Source organism: Spermophilus citellus (assembly GCF_964194105.1).
Source record: "Spermophilus citellus genome assembly, chromosome: X".
NCBI lineage: Eukaryota > Metazoa > Chordata > Mammalia > Rodentia > Sciuridae > Spermophilus > Spermophilus citellus.
The window spans coordinates 783,365-806,134 of NC_138190.1; the positions used below are offsets into that span (position 1 = coordinate 783,365).

At 38.7% G+C, this 22,770-nt stretch overlaps 1 pseudogene across 1 annotated transcript in view; it reads right to left on the minus strand.

Moving 5' to 3' along the window:
* Positions 1–7,808: 7,808 nt before the first annotated feature.
* LOC308639073 (ubiquitin-conjugating enzyme E2 N-like) overlaps positions 7,809–22,770 on the minus strand; it is an 89,431-nt pseudogene continuing 74,469 nt past the window's right edge. Inside the window, exon 2 of the transcript XR_014024279.1 lies at positions 7,809–8,962. The product of XR_014024279.1 is annotated as a ubiquitin-conjugating enzyme E2 N-like (transcript). The remainder of the gene's footprint in view (positions 8,963–22,770) is intronic.

Consider the following 22,770-nt stretch of genomic DNA (forward strand, 5'->3'; position numbering starts at 1 on the left):
ATTTTTTTTTTTAATTTCACCAAGAAGCACAGCACACCTGGCCCTGGATTTCACAGAATTTTCTAAAATGTTCAGGGGTTTTCAGAGAGTGTAGATCATGGGAAAGTTCAGTCTCCTTAATCTTGGTAAGAAAGTATATTGTCTTTCTATTAATTTCATTGTATTTTATGCCTCTCATTTTGTATTTTTCCGATTATAAACATTTTTTGTCATTCATGCGATGTAGTTTAGTAGAGTTATATTGTGTGTGTGTTTTTTTTTTGTGTGTGTGTTTGTGTCCTGCTTCAGATTGAACCCAGGGCCTCATGCATGCTTGGTAAATGCTCTACTGTTGAACTATATCCCAGCCCAAGAAAGTGGACAATTATTGATTTATGTACTTATGTATTAAGTGGTGGGATTTAAGCCAGGAACTTGCTCCTGCCTGTTGTCATTCAACAAATACTTTCAAGTTAGTGAAAGCATTTTTTGATGGTGGGTGTGTGTTTTCCTAGGGATTAAACCCAGAGGCACTTGACCACTGAGCACATCTCCAGCATTTTTTAATTTTGTTATAGTTGGAGATGGGCAGAATACCTTAATTTTTTTTTTTGTGGATCTAAGTTTCAAACCAAGTGCCTCAAACATGCTGGGAATGTGCTCTGTCACTCAGTGACAGCCTTTTTTCCTGATTGTAATTTTTGATTAAGACCAAGTCTGACTATGTTTGTGATGGTTTTGCTCCATTGCTGAGACTGGCTTCAGTCTTGTCATCTTCCTGCCCTGACTTTCCTAGTTGCAAAAATTTTACGTGGACTCCACCAAACCAGGAGTTATATTGAGACAAGTCACCCCATTTCTCTTAAAATGGAAACAGTATTGAAAATCAGTTTCCTTGCTTTTCTTCATAGTTTTGAAATTTGCATATATAACTCTTCCTCTTTCCTTTACTCTTTCATTATTATGGAAAATGTATTCAGTATGTAATATTGTTTCTTCTATATATATTTGTGAATCTTCCATGGTGTGGTAGTTGATTCATTTTTTATTGAATTTATTTTTCAGAGCAATTGTAGTCTTATATAGTACATTTTTAAGGGTTCTCCATTGGAACAGAATCAATAGGAATGAATACAAAAAGGGGATTTGTTAGATTGTCCTAGGTGACCAGAAGCTGGAGAATCCTCTGTGGCAGTCTGCTGGCTGGGGAGCTGGAGAAGTAGTAGCTGTGCAGCCCAATATGCTGAAGCCTCTGAACAAGAGGGATCAATGGTGCTACCCTAGTCTGAGATCTAATGCTTCTGGAAACTCCCTGGAGAATCACTGGCAGAATCAGCTTTGGAAGAGTAAAGAAGGCAAAGTTGATACCCTCAGGCAATCACAGCAGCAGTGGAAAACCCATCTGTGTAGAATCCAGCTTGCATCTGCAGCTGCTACCATGTTCTTGCAACTTTTATTCCATGCAAGCCACCATCCTATTTGGATGACATTACCCACACTTAGGGAGGTTTTCCAGTTTGCTATCCCACATGCCAATCACTCCTAGACACAACCTCATGGACACACCCAGAAATCTATTAATCATTAGTGTCCCTTAATTCCATCAAAGTGAACATTTGAGTGAACCATCACCCATAGTATCATACACCTCTTCTCTAGCTTATAGTCTCCAGTGTTTTCAACATCTTGTACTTGGTATGCAATTCTTTTTATTAATTTCTAGATTCAGTTAAGTAATGTTTGTGGAGGTATTTTGCATTTATGATCATGAGTAATTCATACCTTCCTCATTTTATCAAGTTAATTTTGATAATAATGTAACATATGCCTCCAAAGGAATTAGAAGGTGTTTCCTGTGCTTCTTCATTCTCAAAACAAATGTAGAAAATTGGTGGCAGTTCTGGAGTGTCTGGTGGCAGACTGTAGGATGTCTAAAACTCCTACATTTCACTTTTTTGATGGTAATTAGTTATTGATTCAGTTTCTTTATTAGGCAGAGACTCATGTGTTTTGTGTATTTGTCCTTCTGTATACGTTGTAGGAGATGGTCTCTCTGAAATTATTGGGCCACTTCCTCTAAGTTATCAGATTTGTGTCAAGTGCATGTTTATGATATTGTTGAAGAGCCCATGGATGGTAATGGTGGGTATTTTAACTCTAATGGGTAGTGTCTGTGTCTTTGAGTTTCTTATTTGTTTAATGTTATTGTATTTCTCATACCTTTCTTCTATTTATTTACTTTGATGTTCTGGTATGTATTCAACCCAGTGTCTCACTGGTGCTAGGCAAGCTCTCTACACTGAGCCATAAATTCACTCCTGTCCTCTGTTTCCTTAGCCACATATTAGCTTGTCAGAGATGGTGATGTTCATGCAGAACATGGTTTTGCTGACTGCTGATTTCTTTTTTTTAATAATTATTTTTTCTTAGTTTTTCAAAATTGTTCGTAGATCTTTATTTATTTATATGTGGTGCTGAGAATGAAACCCACTACCTCACACATGCAAGGAGAGTGAGCTACAGCTTAGCCCCAGCACCAGCCCCTGCTGATTTATTGATTGTGGTTTCACCAACACCTTCTCTTACTTGCCTGTGCTTAATTTGTACTTACCTTGCTCTTTTTTTCTCTCCTTTCCTTCAGTACAAGGGTCAATGATTGCTTTTATCTCTTCTTTTCTGGAATGTGCTTTGGATGCTGTAGAGACCCCCAGTGTACCATCTGTGCTGTTTTTTCATGTTGGACTTTTATATTTCATTTTTCTCAACATGGTCACATTTGCCCTTAAGTCACCTCTTCCTCCTGTGTTTGTTTAGAGCCCTGTGTTGCATCTCCCATTGCTTAGAGGTTTTCCAGCTGCTTCTGATCTGATTTCTGCTTTAACTCCCATGTTCTTTGAGCCTACTTGGGATTTCACTGGCATTGCATACTTGTTGAGGTAAGGCTTATGGCTCAGAATGTGGCCTGTTCTGGGTGGTGGTACTGTGATCCTGAGAAGGCTGTGTGTTTCACTTTGACTAATGGCCAGGGAAGCCCTCCTGTCTGTTGCTCTGCAACATGATCACAGACCCAGCAGTGTTGTGCTGAGGTCTCCCAATGTAGCAGTTTATTCTTCATTGTCCTGGGGACTTTTGTATGTCTCTGCCTGATGTATTTTGACTTTTTTTCAGGTGCATGCATACTAACAATTCAAGACAGTTACTTGAAAATTTAGCCTAGGGCCCCCACATCCTTTTAATCCTAGCAGTTCAGGACTCATAGGCAGGAGGATCACAACTTCAAAGGAAGGTTCATCAAGTTAGGCACTGAAAGACTTAGAGAAATTCTCTCAAAAATAGAAATAATTAAAAATAAAATAGGGCAGTGAATGTGGCTTATTTGTTATGCACCCTTTGGTTCAATCCTTGGTACAAAATATAAACGAATGAATAAATGAATAGAAAAATAATTTATCCCAGGGATTCTGGAGTCTTATCTTACTCAGGCATGGTCAATCTCACGTCTGTTATTTTCCATTCATGAGTTACGTTTTGCTGTTCCTCAGTATTCTTTGTATATTGTTTTAAGTTAATGAAATATGTTTCTTGGGGCTGGGGTTGTGGCTCAGTGGTAGAGTGCTTGCCTAGCCTGCATGAGGCACTGGGTTTGATTCTCAACACACATACAACTGAAAAAGGTTCCATCAACAACTAAAAAATAAAAAAAAAGAAAATGTATTTCTTCCTTTTTTCCTATTGTGTGGTTTCTGTTTGTTGAAGGCTTCATGCCTTTGCCTAGAGACTAGGTGTCTGAGGTATGTTTAGCAAATTATTTTGTATTCAGCTCCTTTGAAAAATTTCCCTGAATGCTAGATCATCCAACAAAGTGAAAACTGTAGTTGTTTCAAAGCTGATAGGCTGTGGTTTTGCAGACTGACACCCACCAGCTGTGGTCTCTGACATTTCACCATGAGGGCTGGCCACAGCTGCAGGAACCTATAATGCAGTAGCAGATGCAGCCAACAAAGTAGCAGAGAAAGAACAATCCCTCTTCAGGTTGAGCATAGTAAAAGTCCCAAATGTGTATGAGTCTTTAGGCCATTGGCAAGCTTGTTCCAATATAAGAAATAAAAAATTCACTCTCCAATATGTTGCCCCAATTTTCTTTCTTGATGTCCTCAAAGCTTGTTTATGTATAAAAGTAAAAGCTCTGATGTTCTCTGGGCTCATGCCTTGGGAATTATTTTTCTGGGCTGTAGTGCCACTAATAAACTGTTGATGCCAGATCTCAGTGTCCCTTGGCCTCATTTTTCCGTACACCAGAAACTAGAGAATAACAGTAGAAACAGCAAAACCTCACTTGTCTGTTTTTTGTGAGTAGTTGTGCTGGGGCCTGTGCTTTAACACACAGTGGTGCTATTTGAAACTCTGCTGTGTCTTTGCTCTGCAGATTCCCACCTGGAGAGCATCCAGTGCTGAGCATGTGGGTCATGGTCCTCTTTTTAATGTTTCCTCCTAGTCTGTGTGAACTTCCTTCTTTCATCAGTATATCTCGGTGGTTTTATTTGGGTGGGCATACTGTGGAGTAAATCCTCAGATGCTTAACCACTGAACCAAATCCCCAGCACCTTCCCCCTTAACTTTTATTTTTGTTAACTTTCATTCAGGATTTACCAACCTGCTTAGGGCCTAACTAAAATGCTAAGGCTGGCATTGAACTTGAGAACCTCCTGCCTCAGCTTCCTAGACCTGGGTGTTTTTAAAACCTGATTTTTAAAAGAAACTCTCTGAAGCTTTCTTGGTCAAATTTTAGGTGATGGTTGAGGGGGTAGACAATAGTTTGCTTTCTTGCTATTTGCAGGCTGTTTGTTTACTTAAATCCTTTTAAGGAATTTCTGCCTATTTTTTATAGTGATTACTCCTGATGTAGAAGATTGAGAGTTGGTTTTAGGCGTTAATATATTTCCATGGTTGAGCTGGGGTTGTGGCTCAGTGGTAGAACACTCACCTAGTACATTTGAGGCCATGCGTTCAATCCTCAGTTCCACATTTTAAAAAATAAATGAATAAATAAAGGTATTGAGTTCAAGTACAATTAAAAAACAAAATATTTTGAAAATATATGTTTCCATGGTGATTTTAGTATGAATTGCCCAAAACGGAAGAAGATGTGCTATGTGTAGTCTGGAGTCATAGAGGGTCAGGCTGAAGGGATCATGAAGGTCAAACCATGGTTGCTGCACTGCACTCTTCCATATGACTGCTTCACGGAGCTGTTGGGAAACTTTCCGGGCTTTGGGGCATGATGACATTGTTGTTCTGATGGTTTGGCTTGGTTTCCACTTCTGTTCTATTTCATGGCTGTACTGAGATGATTCCAGGCTCCCTGTTGTGTCATTTTGCTCTGAGTGTTGAATTTTTTTTCTTTCTTCTAATCATTAGGGAATTGTATAACATGTTCTTCTACAAATGCAAATTTCCACAGGTTCAATGGTGCATGATTGTATTCCTAGCAGCCTTGGAGGATGAGGCAGAAGAATTATAAATTTAAATGCTAACCTCAGCCTCTCACAAGGCCCTGAGGAAGTTTTTGAGTACTGTGTCAAAATGGCATATGTGCTGGGGATGTGGCTCAGTCATTAAGTGCCCTATAAATAAATAAAATAACATTTCTTGTAAGCTCATTAAATATGTTTTAGTGTTTTACATTTGAATGTATAGTAAATGGATTTTTGTCTACAGAATTGAGGATATAGTGCCTTTGGCCGCCCAGATTCCAGTTTTCCTGGACCATCATTGTGATCTGTATCCAAGACACCTGCTCTCACTCATCTTTCCATGCTGTGAAGGCCAGCCCACTGAAGCCTTCCTCATGGTCTCTTGCTCACCTCTGCTGATACTGTGCTGCTTAGGATATCACATGTTTTAAGTCCTTGAGAATGGTTGTATGTCAGTGGCAGGGGCACCTTCTGGTAGGTGATATTTTTGGCTGTTCCATCATGGAGCAGACATCATAGTAGTGTTATGATTGTACATGGAGTGGCGTGTTTCACACCCAAACTGTGTTAGATAGGTGAGGATTCTGGGTTGCAACCCTGTTTCTTTACACACCCTGGAAATGCTTCTTTCTTAGGTTTGTTTGAACCACCATCATTATAGGCAGGAGAAAATTCTTTCACAACAGACACCAGTGCACATGTGGCCCACTCTTGACCAAAGTGTCCTTGAGTAGAACATGGCTATGTGGAACATGACCTTATGGTAGTGAAGTGACTGCTTTTCAGTAGGTTATTGACAATCCTTTCACATTCACTGTTGCTGTGAGATTTAGAAATTCGTGTCTGCTGTTCATTAAGAAAAATGTTTTGAGACTTATAAAACTTTGCAATGTTGTTGTTTGGACAAGGTGACATCTTTGGGTCATTGAGTTATATGTAAGACATGTTCCATCGTTCAACTTACCTCATTCTGCTTTGACAGTAACCTTGAGAAATCATTACATTTTTGTGTTTATTAATCATTGTGCATGTTTTCTTTTTTTTCTGAATGTTGAAAACGTAATTTTAATAGATAATTCTTCATCTTACATAGGAGCACAATAAAATACACCACATTCTGAAGAAACTTCAGAAATTATGAGAATAAGAGTGAGGAAAATTCAGATGGGGCTACAATATCCATTACCTTAAACTGCAAGAGACAAAAGATTCCAAAGTGAATGTTAACATTTACATATTTATGACTGGCTACATTTATGACTTGAAAATAAGAATCAGGCATTGGATGTGGAGAGAGGTGGAAAAGAACAGTTTTGTGAGGGAAGAAACTGTCAGTGAAGAAAAATTTACTAATAACAAATTAAAGAATAAAAGGAGCTTCAAAGCAAATACTAGGGAGGTGAAAGCACATTAACTAAGATTTGATGCTCTCAAAGGAAGAAACCTTTCTGATGACACTTATGCAAGCTGGTTGCTTGAGATACACTCTTAGGTCTATAAGGAAGACTCAAATGCCTCAGCAAACCCCAAATGAATACCAGATTGGTGTTTCCTAATAACACACACCAGCGGCCACATAGGAAGTTTAAAGATAGGAACCAAGAGAAAGGTCATACTCCACATCTGAGGTAAAAATGTGGCCCGACATGTGAAAGTCCTACATGTCAGTCACTAATGCTTTCTTTGCTGTGACAATTCCTGTACAGTAATTTGTCAAACATTGTGGCAATACCAATGATAGCCTAACTAAATCAGACAACGAATATTTATTTTTAATTTCTAGGAGGTTAAAAAAAAGTCAGACACTGATGCTTTATGCATGCTCAGGGCCAATTTATAAATAATCCATTCAGTAATTCTTAATATAAGTTTGCATCAGTGAAAAGAAACTGGTAAAATCTCTTGCCATTCAATTTGTCAGATGATGAAGACCAAAACAATGTTTCATCAGAGTTTTTTAATTTTTAAATACGATTGTCACATTGGGAAAATGAAATAAACACAGTAAAACAAACTGTACAAAGGCAAAGTTGAAAAACAAAAAAAAAGATTTGGTTGGGGATGTGGCTCAAGCGGTAGCACGCTGACCTGGCATTCATGCGTCCCGGGTTCGATCCCCAGCACCACATACAAAACAAAGATGTTGTGTCCACCAATAACTAAGAAAATAAATATTAAAAAAAAAACAGGGCTGGGGATGTGGCTCAAGCGGTAGCGCGCTCGCCTGGCATGCGTGCGGCCCGTGTTCGATCCTCAGCACCACATACAAACAAAGATGTTGTGTCCGCTGAGAACTAAAAAATAAATATTAAAAATTCTCTCTCTCTCTCTCACTCTCTCTTTAAAAAAAAAACATAAGATTTACAGAATTCCAGACAAGCCATACAAAATGGTCACAAGTTTTTTCTTTCTTTCTTTTTTTTTCTTTTTTTGAAGGGGGGAAATCTACGCCTGACTGCAAAGTCACACTGTTATTAGTGAGGGCTGTGATGTTTGTTTAATGTTCCCATTTTGATTCAAACAATCAAGCTTGTCCATTTACAGAGTCTAAATAAAGTTAGACTTAGCTAGAGAGCATATTCTAAAGAACTGGTTGGCTGCTTTTAACCAATGCAATTAGCTCACCATAAAGGGGAGTGAAAGGAGTCTATAAAATTAAAATGAAACTACCTTTCCCCTCAAAAAAATCAAATAAAAAATAAACACACCCATACCCCTGGCAGCTAACCCTGAGAACTGCCTTCATTCATAGTGCTTTATACTTAAACCATGATGGGGGAAATGAATAAAAGCAGAGAGCCACTGCTTTTAAACGTTTTGCAACAATCCAGATGATATTTCTAGCCTCAACTCATGCTTTACAACAGTAAAACAGGACAAGACATAGATTTGCTTATGTGCATTTAATCACCAAAGGACTGAAGATGTCTGGGCTTTTATTCTGTAATGTTTCTATTAAGACTGTGTCCATTAAATGCAAACAAAAAAGGAAGAAATCTTGGCAGAACAGGAGAAGTGATGCACACTTGATGATCAGATCGATTTAAATATTATTCATGGCATATAGCCTAGTCCATGCTCTAGCTGTTTCTATGGCTTGGGCTTCGTTGGTCTTCCACTGCTCCACTACATCATTTGCTAATGGATCATCTGGATTAGGAGCACTTAACAAAGCCTGGATCAGTAGCAGAACTGTGCAGATCTGTGCTGGGGACCACTTATCTTTCAATGTATCTAAACATATTATTCCCAACTTGTCTGCATTAGGATGATAAATTTTGGTCATGAAACGTACTTTAGGTGCTGCCATTGGTATTCTTCTGGAAGGAATAGTTCAAGTTTAAAAGTCCCTCCCTCAAAGGGGGAATCCTGGGGGCCAGCAATGACCACATGAAAATAACGGGCGTTGCTCTCATCTGGTTCTGCTTTAATGTCAGGAACTGGTTCTGCCAGCAAACTCTGGGTTTCCTTGATGATCCTGCGGGGCAGCCTGGCCATCTTGTCAGATCCTGAGTTTGGCCTCTGTTTTCGTCTCCAGCTTTGCTTGCCTCACATGTTTTCTATTTTATTAATTTTGTTAAGGAGAAATGCACCTGCAAATATCTAGTTGATAACACAATCCCCAGTTCACAAATTGTGGCAACCCAAGTGTCAATTTGTCTATATGCTATCTCTAGGGGAATCTTCTTTGTGATCCATGCTCAGAAGTCATGTTCTAGGCATTTCCTTAAAGAAAGAACAATAGACTTTCAGAAAGAATCAAGAGATCAGTGAATGCAGTGTTGTCTATATTAAGAGTGCAGGCACACTGACCCATTGCGGTTGGCAGAGTCTCTCTCAATTGCTGAGTTCTGTGATTGCAACAATTTCATACTCAGTCAGCTTTCTTTCCTAAGGGTAAGTACTATTGGGGATGCTAATATTAGCTCTCCACTGCAGAGAAGGTTGTTAGGACATGTAATAGAGGTGTAACCAACAAAGTGACTCATGATACTGCCTTACTTCCTGTGAACTCACCAATGGAAGGGAGGAAAACACTTAGTTGCTTGCCTTCTGAGTGGCTCAATTCTAGTGTTGAAATGTTTGTGAGGAATTGAGTGCAGGAAGGATTTGATGGACCAAACCATGGAATTAATAAAAAATTCATAGAATCCTGTGGACATCAAGCATGTTGAGTACATATTTCTTCTGCTGTCAATCTCTCCTGACCTCAAGTTAACATTTGTGGGATATTTTAGATCTCAGTGACCTTTGAGGATGTGGATGTGAACTTCACCCAGGAGGAGTGGGCATTGCTGGATCCTTCCCAGAAGAACCTTTACAGAGATGTGATGCTGGAAGTCCTCAGATACCTGGCTTCTATAGGTAATAATGATGTTTTTTAAATTAATCAAATAGAGAACTCATGTTTATTTTTGTCATTTATATACAACATGAACAGGGAATACATTGTTGAATTATTGCAGCATAAAAGGCACCTACAATTTGGCAAAGCAGTTCTGTGTTCTAAGAATTCATACAGATTGTTCTGGTTTCTCATTTTAGAAAACAAATTGGATGAAAATAATATTGAAGATGAGATCAAAAATTCTGAGAGCATTCTAAGGTAATTGTACCCGCAAGAGGTGTATTTGAGGGAATCTGAGAAGGTCATATAATTTTTAAAATAAACCAACTCAAGAAGTATGCACAATTTGAAATATATTTATTCTTATAAGATTTTTTTTACCAGAAATATTTACTTAACTGTAACAGATATTCAGTTTTTTCCCAAGTACTTGGCATGCCAAAAGTATATGAAATTGCATGTGAATATCACTATTTGGATAATCACCATAGGGAAGCTGCATTGCAAAGGATTGTTTCCTTTCAATTTCTTGATTTTGAGGCAATTTGAACACATCAGGAAACCTCGCCTTACCTGGTGTTGATAGTAATGTAAGCCTAGGTCCTATAAATAAGTATAAAATCATGAATGAATCAAGCATTGATAATGTGCTGGTCATTCTTCAAAGAAGCCATGTGGTAAACTTCAATGGCCAAGAAGATAGTGTGGGGAAAGTTTCAATGAGATTCCAGTTCTTACCTGGACAAAGAGAAATTTTAATAGAGTAAATCCATGTGGTTATTATATGTGTGCCAAAGACTTCATGCACCCTTTATTACTTTATAGGCACATCACATCTCACTCTGGACACAAATGCTACAACCATGAGGAATGTGAAGAGAAGCCACGTGAATTTAAACACTATAGGCAATCCCTGGTTTCTCTAAAAAATGTTCACACACAAATGTTAATACAAATTGGAGAGGGACCTTATGAAAGTACAGTACGCGGGAACATCTTCAGTTATTCTAGTGACATTCAAGGACATGAAGATACTCATACTGGGTTGCAACCCTATGAATATCAACAATGTGGTGAAGCCTCAACTTCTTCCACACGTGTTCAAAGACACATGAGAACACACAGTGTAGGTAAACCTTTTCAATGTGACATATGTGGGAAAGCCTTTCATTTCCCTTCTTTATTTAGAAGACATGAAAGAACTCATTATGGAGAGAAATTCTATGAATGTAAACAAGATCGTGAAACCTTTATTTCACACACAAGTCTTCAAAGGCAGAGGATCACACACATGGGGAATGCACGTTTCAAATGTGAGGTATGTGGGAAAGACTTTGCTTACCCCAGTTTACTTAGAAGACATCAGAGAACACATACTGGAGAGAAGCCCTACGAATGTACGTGGTGTGGAAAAGCTTTTTCTACATGCAGTTCCCTTCAGATTCATGGAAGAACACATACTGGAGAGAAGCCCTACGAATGTAAGCAGTGTGGAAAAGCCTTTTCTACATCCAGTTACCTTCAAGTACATGGAAGAACACATACTGGAGAGAAGCCCTATGAATGTAAGCAGTGTGGAAAAGCCTTCACTCAGTTCTCTGGCCTTTACAAACATGAAAAATATTCATACTGGAGACAAGTCCTATGAGTGTAAGCTTTATGGCAAAGCCTTTGCTAGTTCTAGTGACCTTCAAAGACATAGAAGAACACATACTGGAGAGAAGTCCTATAAATGTAAGCAGTATGGAAAAGTTTTTGCAAGTTCCAGTGAACTTCAGAGACATGAAAAAACTCATCCTGGAGAGAAGTCCTATGAATGTAAGCAGTGTGGCAAAGCCTTTTCTACATCCGGTATCCTTCACTCACATGAAAAAAACTCATACTGGAGCAAAGCCCTATGAATGTAAGCAGTGTGGGAAAGCCTTTACTAAATCCACTTCTCTTCAGATTCATGGAAGAATACATACTGGAGAGAAGCCCTTTGAATGTAAGCAGTGTGGAAAAGCCTTCACTCATTTCTCTGGCCTTCACTCACATAAAAAAATTCATACTGGAGAGAAGCCTTATGCATGTAAGCAGTGTAGCAAAGCCTTTCCTAGGTCCAATAGCCTTTGCAGACATGAAAGAACACATACTGGGGAGAAGCCCTATGAATGTAAGCCCTGTGGCAAAGCCTTTACTAGTTCCAGTGAGCTTCACTCACATGAAAAAACTCATACTGGAGAAAAGCCCTATGAATGTAAGCAGTGTGGGAAAGCCTTTGTTAGATCCCGTTTCCTTCAGATTCATGGAAGAATTCATACTGGAGAGAAGCCCTTTGAATGTAAGCAGTGTGGAAAAGCCTTCAGTAGTTTCTCTGGCCTTCACTCACATAAAACAATTCATACTGGGGTGAAGCCTTATGCATGTAAGCAGTGTGGGAAAGCCTTCACTCAGTCCTCTAACCTTCACTCACATGAAAAAACTCATACTGGAGAGAAGCCCTATGATTGTAAGCAGTGTGGCAAAGCCTTTGCTACATCTCATCAACTTCGTATACATGGAAGAATACATACCAGAGAAAAGCCCTATGAATGTCAACAGTGTGGAAAAGCCTTTACTAATGCCTCCTGCCTTCAGAAACATGAACGAACTCATACTGGAGAGAAGCCCTATCAATGTAAGCAGTGTGGGAAAGCCTTCACTCAGTCCTCTAACCTTCACTCACATGAAAAAACTCATACTGGAGAGAAGCCCTATGATTGTAAGCAGTGTGGCAAAGCCTTTGCTGCATATAGTAGCCTTTACAGACATAGAAGAACACATACGTGGGGAGAAGCCCTATGAATGTAAGCAGTGTGGCAAAGCCTTTGCTAGTTCCAGTTACCTTCCCAAACTTGAAAAAACTTATACTGGAGAAAAGCCCTATGAGTGTGAGCAATGTGGCAAAGCCTTTGCTAGTTCCAGTGACCTTCAAAGACATGGGAGAACACATATTGGAGAGAAGCTCTATGGTTGTAAACAATGTGGAAAAGCCTTTGTTACATCTGCTCAGCTTCACTTACATGAAGGATCCCATAGTGCAGAGAAATCGTACTCATGAAAACAATTGGCAAAGTCTTCTGTTAATAATGTTTCACTCTTTACCATGTAGTAAGTTTTCTGTAGAAAAATTCTTTGAATGTGAAATGTTATAAATCAATATTTCTGTCAAATTCAAAGAGAAGAAAGTGCTCACATGTCCAAATGTATCTATCTATCTATCTACCTACCTACCTACCTACTTACCTACCTAACTACCTACCTACCTATAAATAGTACTGGGGATTTAGTTTGGGGGTCATCTATCACTGAGCCACAACGTTTTTCCTTTGTATTTTGAGCCAGGGACTTGCAGAGTTCCTTAGAACCTTGCTTAGCTTCTGAGTTTGGCTTCACATTTGTGATCCTTCTGCCTCAGACCCCGAGTCTCTGAGATTAAAAGCAAACTCTACTACATTCAACTGAATAAAGCATTAAATGTGAAGAATTTGGATAATCATTCCATTTTTCCTGTTGCCTTCAAAGTCATTTCACTCACACTGGATAACAAACCCTCAGAATGAGGAAGATTGTGTACATTCTGTCAGCTTCCCATCCCAGTTCTGCTTTCCTTCTCATATATGACAATACAGAGAAAAGCCCTGAGAATGTGATTAATGTGGGAAGTTTTCTAATTTTCCGAGTTTTTTATAAGTTCTGGGAAGACTCTTCTGGAAAGATTCATGCCAAAATGAATAAATCATGTGCAAGTAAGTGTTCAAGTGTTTCCGTTTTGTTCACTTGTATGAAAGGACTCATACTGTGGAAAATCCTGTGGAAAAGCCATGTGGGGCAGTATTCAGCTTTCATGGTTTCCTTCAAAGACATAAAGGGATTCACATCAGGGAAAACCCTTCTGTTCTTTCAACAATGTGATGACACTTCACTTTTCCATGTTCTCTTTGAACATCATGGAAGAACTCACTCTGGAGAAAAGCCTTGTATATAAAAATGTGGTGAGACGTTCAGTCGTTTCAGATCCATTTATTTATTTATTTATTTATTTATTTATTTATTTATTTATTTATTTTTAGAGAGAGGGGGACAGAGAGAGAGAGAATTTTAACATTTATTTTTTCTTAGTTCTCGGCGGACACAACATCTTTGTTTGTATGTGGTGCTGAGGATCGAACCCGGGCCGCACGCACGCTAGGCGTGCGCGCTACCGCCTGAGGCACATCCCCAGCCCTTCAGATCCATTTAGACTTGAGAATTTTTTATTTTAATTTCTTTTACTTTTTTTCTTGGTTCCAGGGATTCAACCCAGAGACACTTAACCACTGAGCCACATCCTAGTTGTGTTTTTTTTTTTTCAACTATTTAGACATGGTCTCACTGAATTGCTTCGGTCCTCACTATGTTCCTGAGGTTGACTTTGAACTTGAGGTCCCCTGCCTCAGCCTGCTTTTCCAGTGGAATTATAGTCATGCAACCCCTTCAGCAATTTTTTTTTATGAGAAAACCAGTGTAGGTGTTTAAAAAGGGTGTGTGCCTTCATTTCTTTGTATTCAGAGGTAAGGAGAATGCACCCTGGAGTCGGTGTAGGAATTGTATCAGCATGAAGATGTGAAAGCAACATGTTTCTCCCTGTTAAATATCTCTTCTTGTTAGATTTAATTTTTCTCTCTATATTTGTTGATCTGTAGTCAACTCTCCCATATGATGACATAATCTTATATTTTACTCTGTGTGTGTTTGTGCGCAAAATCTAGTGTGTAGTATGATTTTGTACATAGAAGTATGTTATAGAATGGTACAAAATATTTGTAGTTAAAATGTATGAACCTGTATTGGCAGCTTTTTAATTTTTTTTTAGAGTTTTCATCTCTCTTCTTCCCTTGAGTCCAATTTCTCTCATATTGCCCATTTTACCAACAAAGATGTTGTGTCCGCCGAGAACTAAAAAATAAATATTAAAAATTCTCTCTCTCTCTCTCTCTCTCTCTCTCTCTCTCTCTCTCTCTCTCTCTCTCCTCTCTCACTCTCTCTTTATAAAGAAAAAAAACAATCAAATGATATTTTATGACTCTGGTCTCATAATTAAAAATAACTTTTTCCAGGTTTGTGAATAATATGATATTTTCTGTCTCCTCATATATCTTATGACTCTTATATATGTTGTGAAAAAATTAAAAACTGTGAGAAGTTTTAAATATAATTTCCAGGGTCATAGAATTGAGGGCCAAAGAAAATAAACATTACTATTATAATTATTGTCATCATCATCACCACCACCATCATATCTGAAGTGCATAAGCCCTGATCCCATCCCTACCTCTTTTTATTTATTTTTTTAAAAATTTTGATTGAAGTATTTTATAAATTCTTTCCAAGGGCCTCAGTATGTTGGTGAGGCTGGGTTTGAACTTGTGATTCTCATTCTATAGCCACTGGGATTACAGATGTGCTATCATGCCTGGCTCCTTGATGTTTCTTGAGACTTTGATGTAAATCAATATATGCCTGGTTTTTGTAGAGTTTCCAAGTGTTAATTGATTCATAGGCAAGAATTCCTTTTTACTGTGTTTATGTATACTAATGCCCTTAATGCTCTAAGATTGTACAATGATTCTGAGCATCACAAAGACATTAATTCACAGCTTATACCCCAAATTTTTATATTTCCAGTTGGACGAAACTGAAGTCCATTTTGAAAAACTTTATTTTCAATAATTTTTGCTGAAAAGAGGGTGGGAGAATTGTTTTAATATTTAAGGGAAAAAACTATTCATTTGTATTAAGATCTTATGATAAAATGAAACGTAAGTAATCAACATGAGTATTACAGACACTTTTTTTATTGGTTGTTCACAACTTTACAAAGCTCTTGACATATCATACTTCATACATTAGATTGAAGTGGGTTATGAACCCCCAATTTACCCCAAATGCAGATTGCAGAATCACGTCGGTTACACATCCACACTTTTACATACTGCCCTATTAGTAATTGTTGTATTCTGCTACCTTTCCTATCCACTACTATCCCCCCTCCCCTCCCCTCCCTTCTTCTCTCTCTACCCCATCTACTGTAATTCATTTCTCTCCTTGTTTATTTTCCCATTCCCCTCCCAACTTCTTATATGTAAATTTGTATAGCAATGAGGGTCTCCCTTCATTTCCATGCAATTTTCCTCATCTCTCCCTTTCCCTCCCATCTCATGTCACTGATTAATGTTACTCTTTTCTTCCTACTCTTCCTCCCTGCTCTGTTCATATTTGTTTTCATTATATCAAAGAAGACATTTGGTATTTGTTTTTTAGGGATTGGCTAGCTTCACTAAGCATAATCTGCTCTAGTGCCATCCATTTCCCTGCAAATTCTATGATTTTGTCATTTTTTATTGCTGCATAGTACTCCATTGTGTATAGATGCCACATTTTTTTTTATCCATTCATCTACTGAGGGGCATCTGGGTTGGTTCCACAGTCTAGCAATTGTGAATTGTGCTGCTATGAACATCGATGTGGCAGTATCCCTGTAGCATGCTCTTTTAAGGTCTTCAGGGAATAGTCCGAGAAGGGCAATAGCAGGGTCAAAAGGTGGTTCCATTCCCATCTTTCCCGGGAATCTCCAAACTGCTTTCCAGATTGGCCGCACCAATTTGCAGTCCCACCAGCAATGTACAAGTGTACCCTTTTCTCCACATCCTCGCCAGCTCTTCTTGTTGTTTGACTTCATAGTGGCTGCCAATCTTACTGGAGTGAAATGGTATCTTAGGGTGGTTTTGATTTGCATTTCTCTGACTGCTAGAGATGGTGAGCATTTTTTCATGTACTTGTTGATTGATTGTATATCCTCCTCTGAGAAGTGTCTGTTCAGGTCCTCGGCCCATTTGTTGATTGGGTTATTTGTTATCTTATTGTCTAATTTTTTGAGTTCTTTGTATACTCTGGATATTAGGGCTCTATCTGAAGTGTGAGGAGTAAAAATTTGTTCCCAGGATGTAGGCTCCCTATTTACCTCTCTTATTGTTTCTCTTGCTGAGAAAAAACTTTTAAGTTTAATTAAGTCCCATTTGTTGATTCTTGTTGTTAACTCTTGTGCTATGGGTGTCCTATTAAGGAATTTGGAGCCCGACCCCACAATCTGTAGATCGGAGCCAACTTTTTCTTGTATCAGACGCAGAGTCTCTGGTTTGATATCAAGCTCCTTGATCCATTTTGAGTTAACTTTTGTGCATGGCGAGAGAAAGGGATTCAGTTTCATTTTGTTGCATATGGATTTCCAGTTTTCCCAACACCATTTGTTGAAGATGCTATCCTTCCTCCATTGCATGCTTTTAGCCCCTTTATCAAATATAAGATAGTTGTAACTATGTGGATTAGTCTCTATGTCCTCTATTCTAAACCATTGGTCCACCCACCTGTTTTGGTACCAGTACCATGCTGTTTTTGTCACTATTGTTCTGTAATATAGTTTGAAATCTGGTATCACGATACCACCTGATTCACACTTCCTGTTTAGAATTGCTTTTGCTATTCTGGGTCTTTTATTTTTCCATATGAATTTCATGATTGCTTTGTCAATTTCTACAAGATATGCCATTGGGATTTTGATTCGCATTGCATTAAACCTATAGAGAACTTTTGGTAATATCGCCATTTTGATGATGTTAGTTCTGCCTATCCATGAACAGGGTATGTTTTTCCATCTTCTAAGATCTTCATCAACTTCTCTCTTTAGGGTTCTGTAGTTTTCATTATATAAATCTTTCACCTCTTTTGTTAGGTTAATTCCCAAGTATTTTATTTTTTTTGAGGATATTGTGAATGGAGTGTTTTTCCTCATTTCCGTTTCAGAAGTTTTGTCGCTGATATACAGAAATGCCTTTGATTTATGCGTGTTGATTTTATATCCTGCCACTTTGCTGAATTTATTTATTAGTTCTAGTAGTTTCTTTGTAGACCCTTTTGGGTCTTCTAGGTATAGAATCATGTCATCTGCAAATAGTGATGATTTAAGTTCTTCTTTTCCAATTTTTATGCCTTTAATTTCTTTCATCTGTCTAATTGCTCTGGCCAGTGTTTCGAGAACTATATTGAATAGAAGTGGAGATAGAGTGCATCCCTGTCTTGTTCCGGATTTTAGAGGGAATGCCTTCAACTTTTGTCCATTCAGAATGATGCTAGCCTGAGGCTTAGCATAGATAGCTTTTACAATGTCAAGGTAAGTTCCTGTTATCCCTAATTTTTCTAATGTTTTGAACATAAAGGGATGCTGTACTTTGTCAAATGCTTTCTCTGCATCTATCGAGATGATCATATGGTTCTTATCTTTAAGTCTATTGATGTGGTGAATAACATTTATTGATTTCCGTATGTTGAACCATCCTTGCATCCCAGGGATGAATCCTACTTGATCATGGTGCACAATTTTTTTGATGTGTTTTTGTATTCGATTCGCCAGAATTTTATTGAGGATTTTTGCATCTAGGTTCATTAGAGATATTGGTCTGTAGTTTTCTTTCTTTGAGGTGTCTTTGTCTGGTTTCGGAATCAGGGTGATGTTCGCCTCATAGAATGAATTTGGAAGAGCTCCCTCTTTTTCTATTTCCTGAAATAACTTGAAAAGTATTGGTGTTAACTCTTCTTTAAAGGTTTTGTAAAACTCTGCTGTATACCCATCCGGTCCTGGGCTTTTCTTGGTTGGTCGTCTTTTGATGGCTTCTTCAATTTCATCCATTGATATTGGTCTGTTCAAATTGTGTGTATCCTCCTGACTCAGTCTGGGTAAATCATATGACTTAAGAAATTTATCGATGTCTTCACTATCTTCTATTTTGTTGGAATATAGGTTTTCAAAATAATTTCTAATTGTCTTCTGTATTTCTGTAGCATCTGTTGTGATATTGCCTTTTTCATCCCGTATGTTAGTAATTTGAGTTCTCTCTCTTCTTTTCTTCGTTAGCATGGCTAAAGGTCCGCCGATCTTCTTTATTTTCTCGAAGAACCAACTTTTAGTTTTGTTAATTTTTTCAATAGTTTCTTTTGTTTCAATTTCATTGATTTCCGCTCTGATTTTAATTATTTCTAGCCTTCTGCTACCTTTGCTGTTGTTTTGCTCTTCCTTTTCTAGGGCTTTGAGATGAAGTGTGAGCTCATTTATTTGTTGGTTTTTTCTTTTTTTGAGGAATGACCACCAGGCGATGAATTTTCCTCTTAAGACTGCTTTCATTGTGTCCCATAGATTCCGATATGTTGTGTCTGTATTTTCATTTATCTCTAAGAATTTTTTGATTTCCTCCTTTATGTCTTCTGTAACCCATTGATCATTCAGTAACATATTGTTCATTTTCCATGTGATGTAGAATTTTTTCCTTCCTTCTTTTATCATTGATTTCCAGTTTCATTCCATTATGATCAGATAAAATGCATGGTATTATCTCCACCCCTTTATATTTACTGAGGGTTGCCCTATGGCATAATATATGGTCTGTTTTTGAGAAGGATCCATGTGCTGCTGAGAAAAAAGTATATCCATTTGATGATGGTTGATATATTCTATATATGTCAGTTAAGTCTAGGTTATTGATTGTGATATTGAGTTCTATAGTTTCTTTATTCAATTTTTGTTTGGAGGATCTGTCCAATGGTGAGAGAGGTGTGTTGAAGTCACCCATAATTATTGTGTTGTGGTCTATTTGATTCTTGAACTTGAGGAGAATTTGTTTTACGAATGTCGCAGCACCATTGTTTGGTGCATAAATATTGATAATTTTTATGTCTTGTTGGTGAATGGTTCCTTTTAACAGTATATAATGACCTTCTTTATCCCTTTTGATTAACTTAGTCTTGAAGTCGATTTTATTCGATATGAGGATGGCCACTCCTGCTTGCTTATGAGAACTGTGTGCATGGTATATTTTTTCCCATCCTTTCACCTTCAGCCTGTGTGTGTCTTTTCCAATCAGATGTGTCTCCTGGAGGCAGCATATTGTTGGATTTGTTTTTTTAATCCATGATACCAGCCTATGTCGCTTTATTGGAGAATTTAGGCCATTAACATTCAGAGTTACTATTGATATATGGTTTGAACTTCCATCCATGTTTGATTGTTTATCCTTTTTTAAAAAAAATTTAGTTTGTTTCTCCATGATTATCTTTCCCCTCGCCCTCTGTCTTTACTGAGGCACTTCCCACTGATGGTTTTGGTTATTGTTTTTCATTTCTTCCTCATGTAGTGTTTTGCTCAAAATGCTTTGCAATGCTGGTTTTCTGGCTGCAAATTCTTTTAACTTTTGTTTATCATAAAAGATCTTTATTTCGTTGTCATACCTGAAGCTTAATTTTGCTGGATACAGAATTCTTGGTTGGCATCCATTGTCTTTCAGTGTTTGAAATACATTGTTCCATGACCTTCTTGCTTTCAGCGTCTGTGATGAAAAATCCGTTGTTAACCGTATTGGTTTACCCCTAAATGTAATCTGTCTCCTTTCTCTTGTAGCTTTTAATATTTTCTCTTTGATCTGTATATTGGATATCTTCATAACAATGTGTCTTGGCGTTGGTCTACTGTGATTTTGTGTGCTCGGTGTCCTGTATGCATGTTCAATTTGTATATCTGATTCCTTTTTTATTTCCTGAAAGTTTTCTGTAATTATTTCATTCAGCAGGTTTCTCATTCCCTTGGTTTGAATCTCTGTACCTTCTTCTATCCCGATGACTCGTAAGTTTGGTTTCTTCATGTTATCCCATAACTCTTGGATGTTTTTCTCGTGATTTTTTACCAGCCTTTCTGCGTTGGCTAGACTCTTTTCAAGATGGTATATTTTGTCTTCATTATCTGACGTTCTGGTTTCTACTTGCTCCACTCTGTTAGTGATACTCTCAATTGAGTTTTTAATTTGGTTTATCGTTTCCTTCATTTCTAGAATTATTGTTTGATTATTTTTTATAATCTCTATCTCCTGATAAAGATGCTTAACTTCTTCTTTTAGCTGTTTATGTAATTCATTCTCAATGTGTTCTTTCGCTGCTTGAATTTGCTGTCTTGTATCCTCTTTAAGGTTCCATTCCATCTGTCTAAGGTGTTCCTTGAGGTCTTTATATGACCATTTTTCTGATGACTCTAGGTCCTCCTGAATATTTAGGCTGTCCTGCATTGTTTGTACTCCTTTTCTTCCTTGTTTCTTGAAGCTGCTCATGTTGCTTCTTGTTCTGTTTGACTTCTGAGTTACTGTTTATTCCTATAAATTTATTTGATGCCTAGGAGGAAAAGTATTAGAAGGGAAGGGAAGAAGTCACGAAGGAGAATGAGAGTAGGCAGGTAGAATTCAAGTAAGGGGGGATAAGAATAATGAAAAGACAAAAGAAGAAAGAAATAGGAACTAAAAAAAGAAAAAAAATTAAAAAATAATAATAATAATTAAAAAAAAATTAAAATTAAAAACAAGATAGAAAAATGAAGATGAAAGAAAAACTCAAATTAAAAAAAAAACTAATAAATGCAGTCTTAGAGTTTGATTAACTTCTCTTCCACTAGGTGGCACTGTGCCCACCAGGTCAAGTCTCTCCTGTCAGTACGCGGGAACCAATCCCTATGCAGAAGCTCCTCCCAGACTGGGCAAGTCTCCAATCCTGAGTGCCTAGGGCCTCCTCTTGTGTCCAATCACTTCCACTTTTCCTCTAGCCAGGCCCCTCTCACCACAATACTGGCTACAGGCCAGGTCTGCTGCTCCCGGGAGCCCTGTTTTCATGAACGACTGGGCACACTCTTCCAGTTTGCCATTCCCTCAGACCCTAAGTTTGTAGAGTTTGGGGCTGAGAATCCTCAGCGAATTTTACTTGCCCACCGGTAGCCACTCCCCCGTAGCTGGTGCAAGAGACCTCAGCAGTCAGCCCTGGCGGGAGCGACACTCTCCCACCACAGGTCCACACCACCTCTGAATCCCTCAGGCTGCCTGTAGAACTCACAGGAGAGCTGGGAGGGGCCCTTAAGGTTTCCCCGATGCGTGGAGAGGGAAAGCCAGGGGACCACACACCTGTAGCAGCAGGCTTGCATGAAGTTATCTCCTCTGCTGCAGTCCTGCGACACCAGCCCTCCGCCACAGTGGTGTCCCCAACAAACGACGACAGTTCGCCTCCCCCTGCCGGGCGACCAACGCAACGGGCAGGTCCCCACTGTCTCTCCCAAGCCCCGCCTGGACCCTGCGGCCACTACCCACGAAGGCCCGGCAGGCATCCACCTCCATAGGATGGGTAGGGCTGACCAGCCGCCTCAGCCGGATGAATTAATGCTGAGTCGCAGCTGTCTGTCTCAGCTTTTCAGGCGGCGCGGCGCGGGGCACGGAGCACGGGGAGGCTTACTCACTTCCTGCTGCCATCTTCCTCTTCTCCTTACAGAAATTTTTTTTTCTAAAGAGAGAGTGAGAGAGGAGAGAGAGAGAGAGAGCGAGAGAGAGAGAGAGAATTTTTAATATTTATTTCTTAGTTCTTGGTGGACACAACATCTTTGTTGGTATGTGGTGCTGAGGATCGAACCCGGGCCGCACGCATGCCAGGCGAGCACGCTACTGCTTGAGCCACATCCCCAGCCCCCAGAAATTTTTTTAACAAACATTTTTTTGTTCCCTCTGTGCACCAGACACCAGATAATCAACTTTGCAGAGTCACAGAGACTATGGAACGTGCCCTGGTGCTCATGTGAGTGTTATCTAAAGCACCAAGTGAAACTACAAAAGCAAACACCTGAGAGGGCTGAGTTGTGCCACCCACACATGCACACCCATATTCACATGCACACGCATGTACAAGATCAAGTCACCCTTTACTACATATTCTCCTTAGTGCAGTTCTTTCATCCTCTCTGTGTAATGCAACTATTGATTTCTTTGACTTTTCTCACAACATTGCTGCCCACTATTTTTTTTCTCAAAAATCAATTATTACGTCATGTCTTCTCAGCTT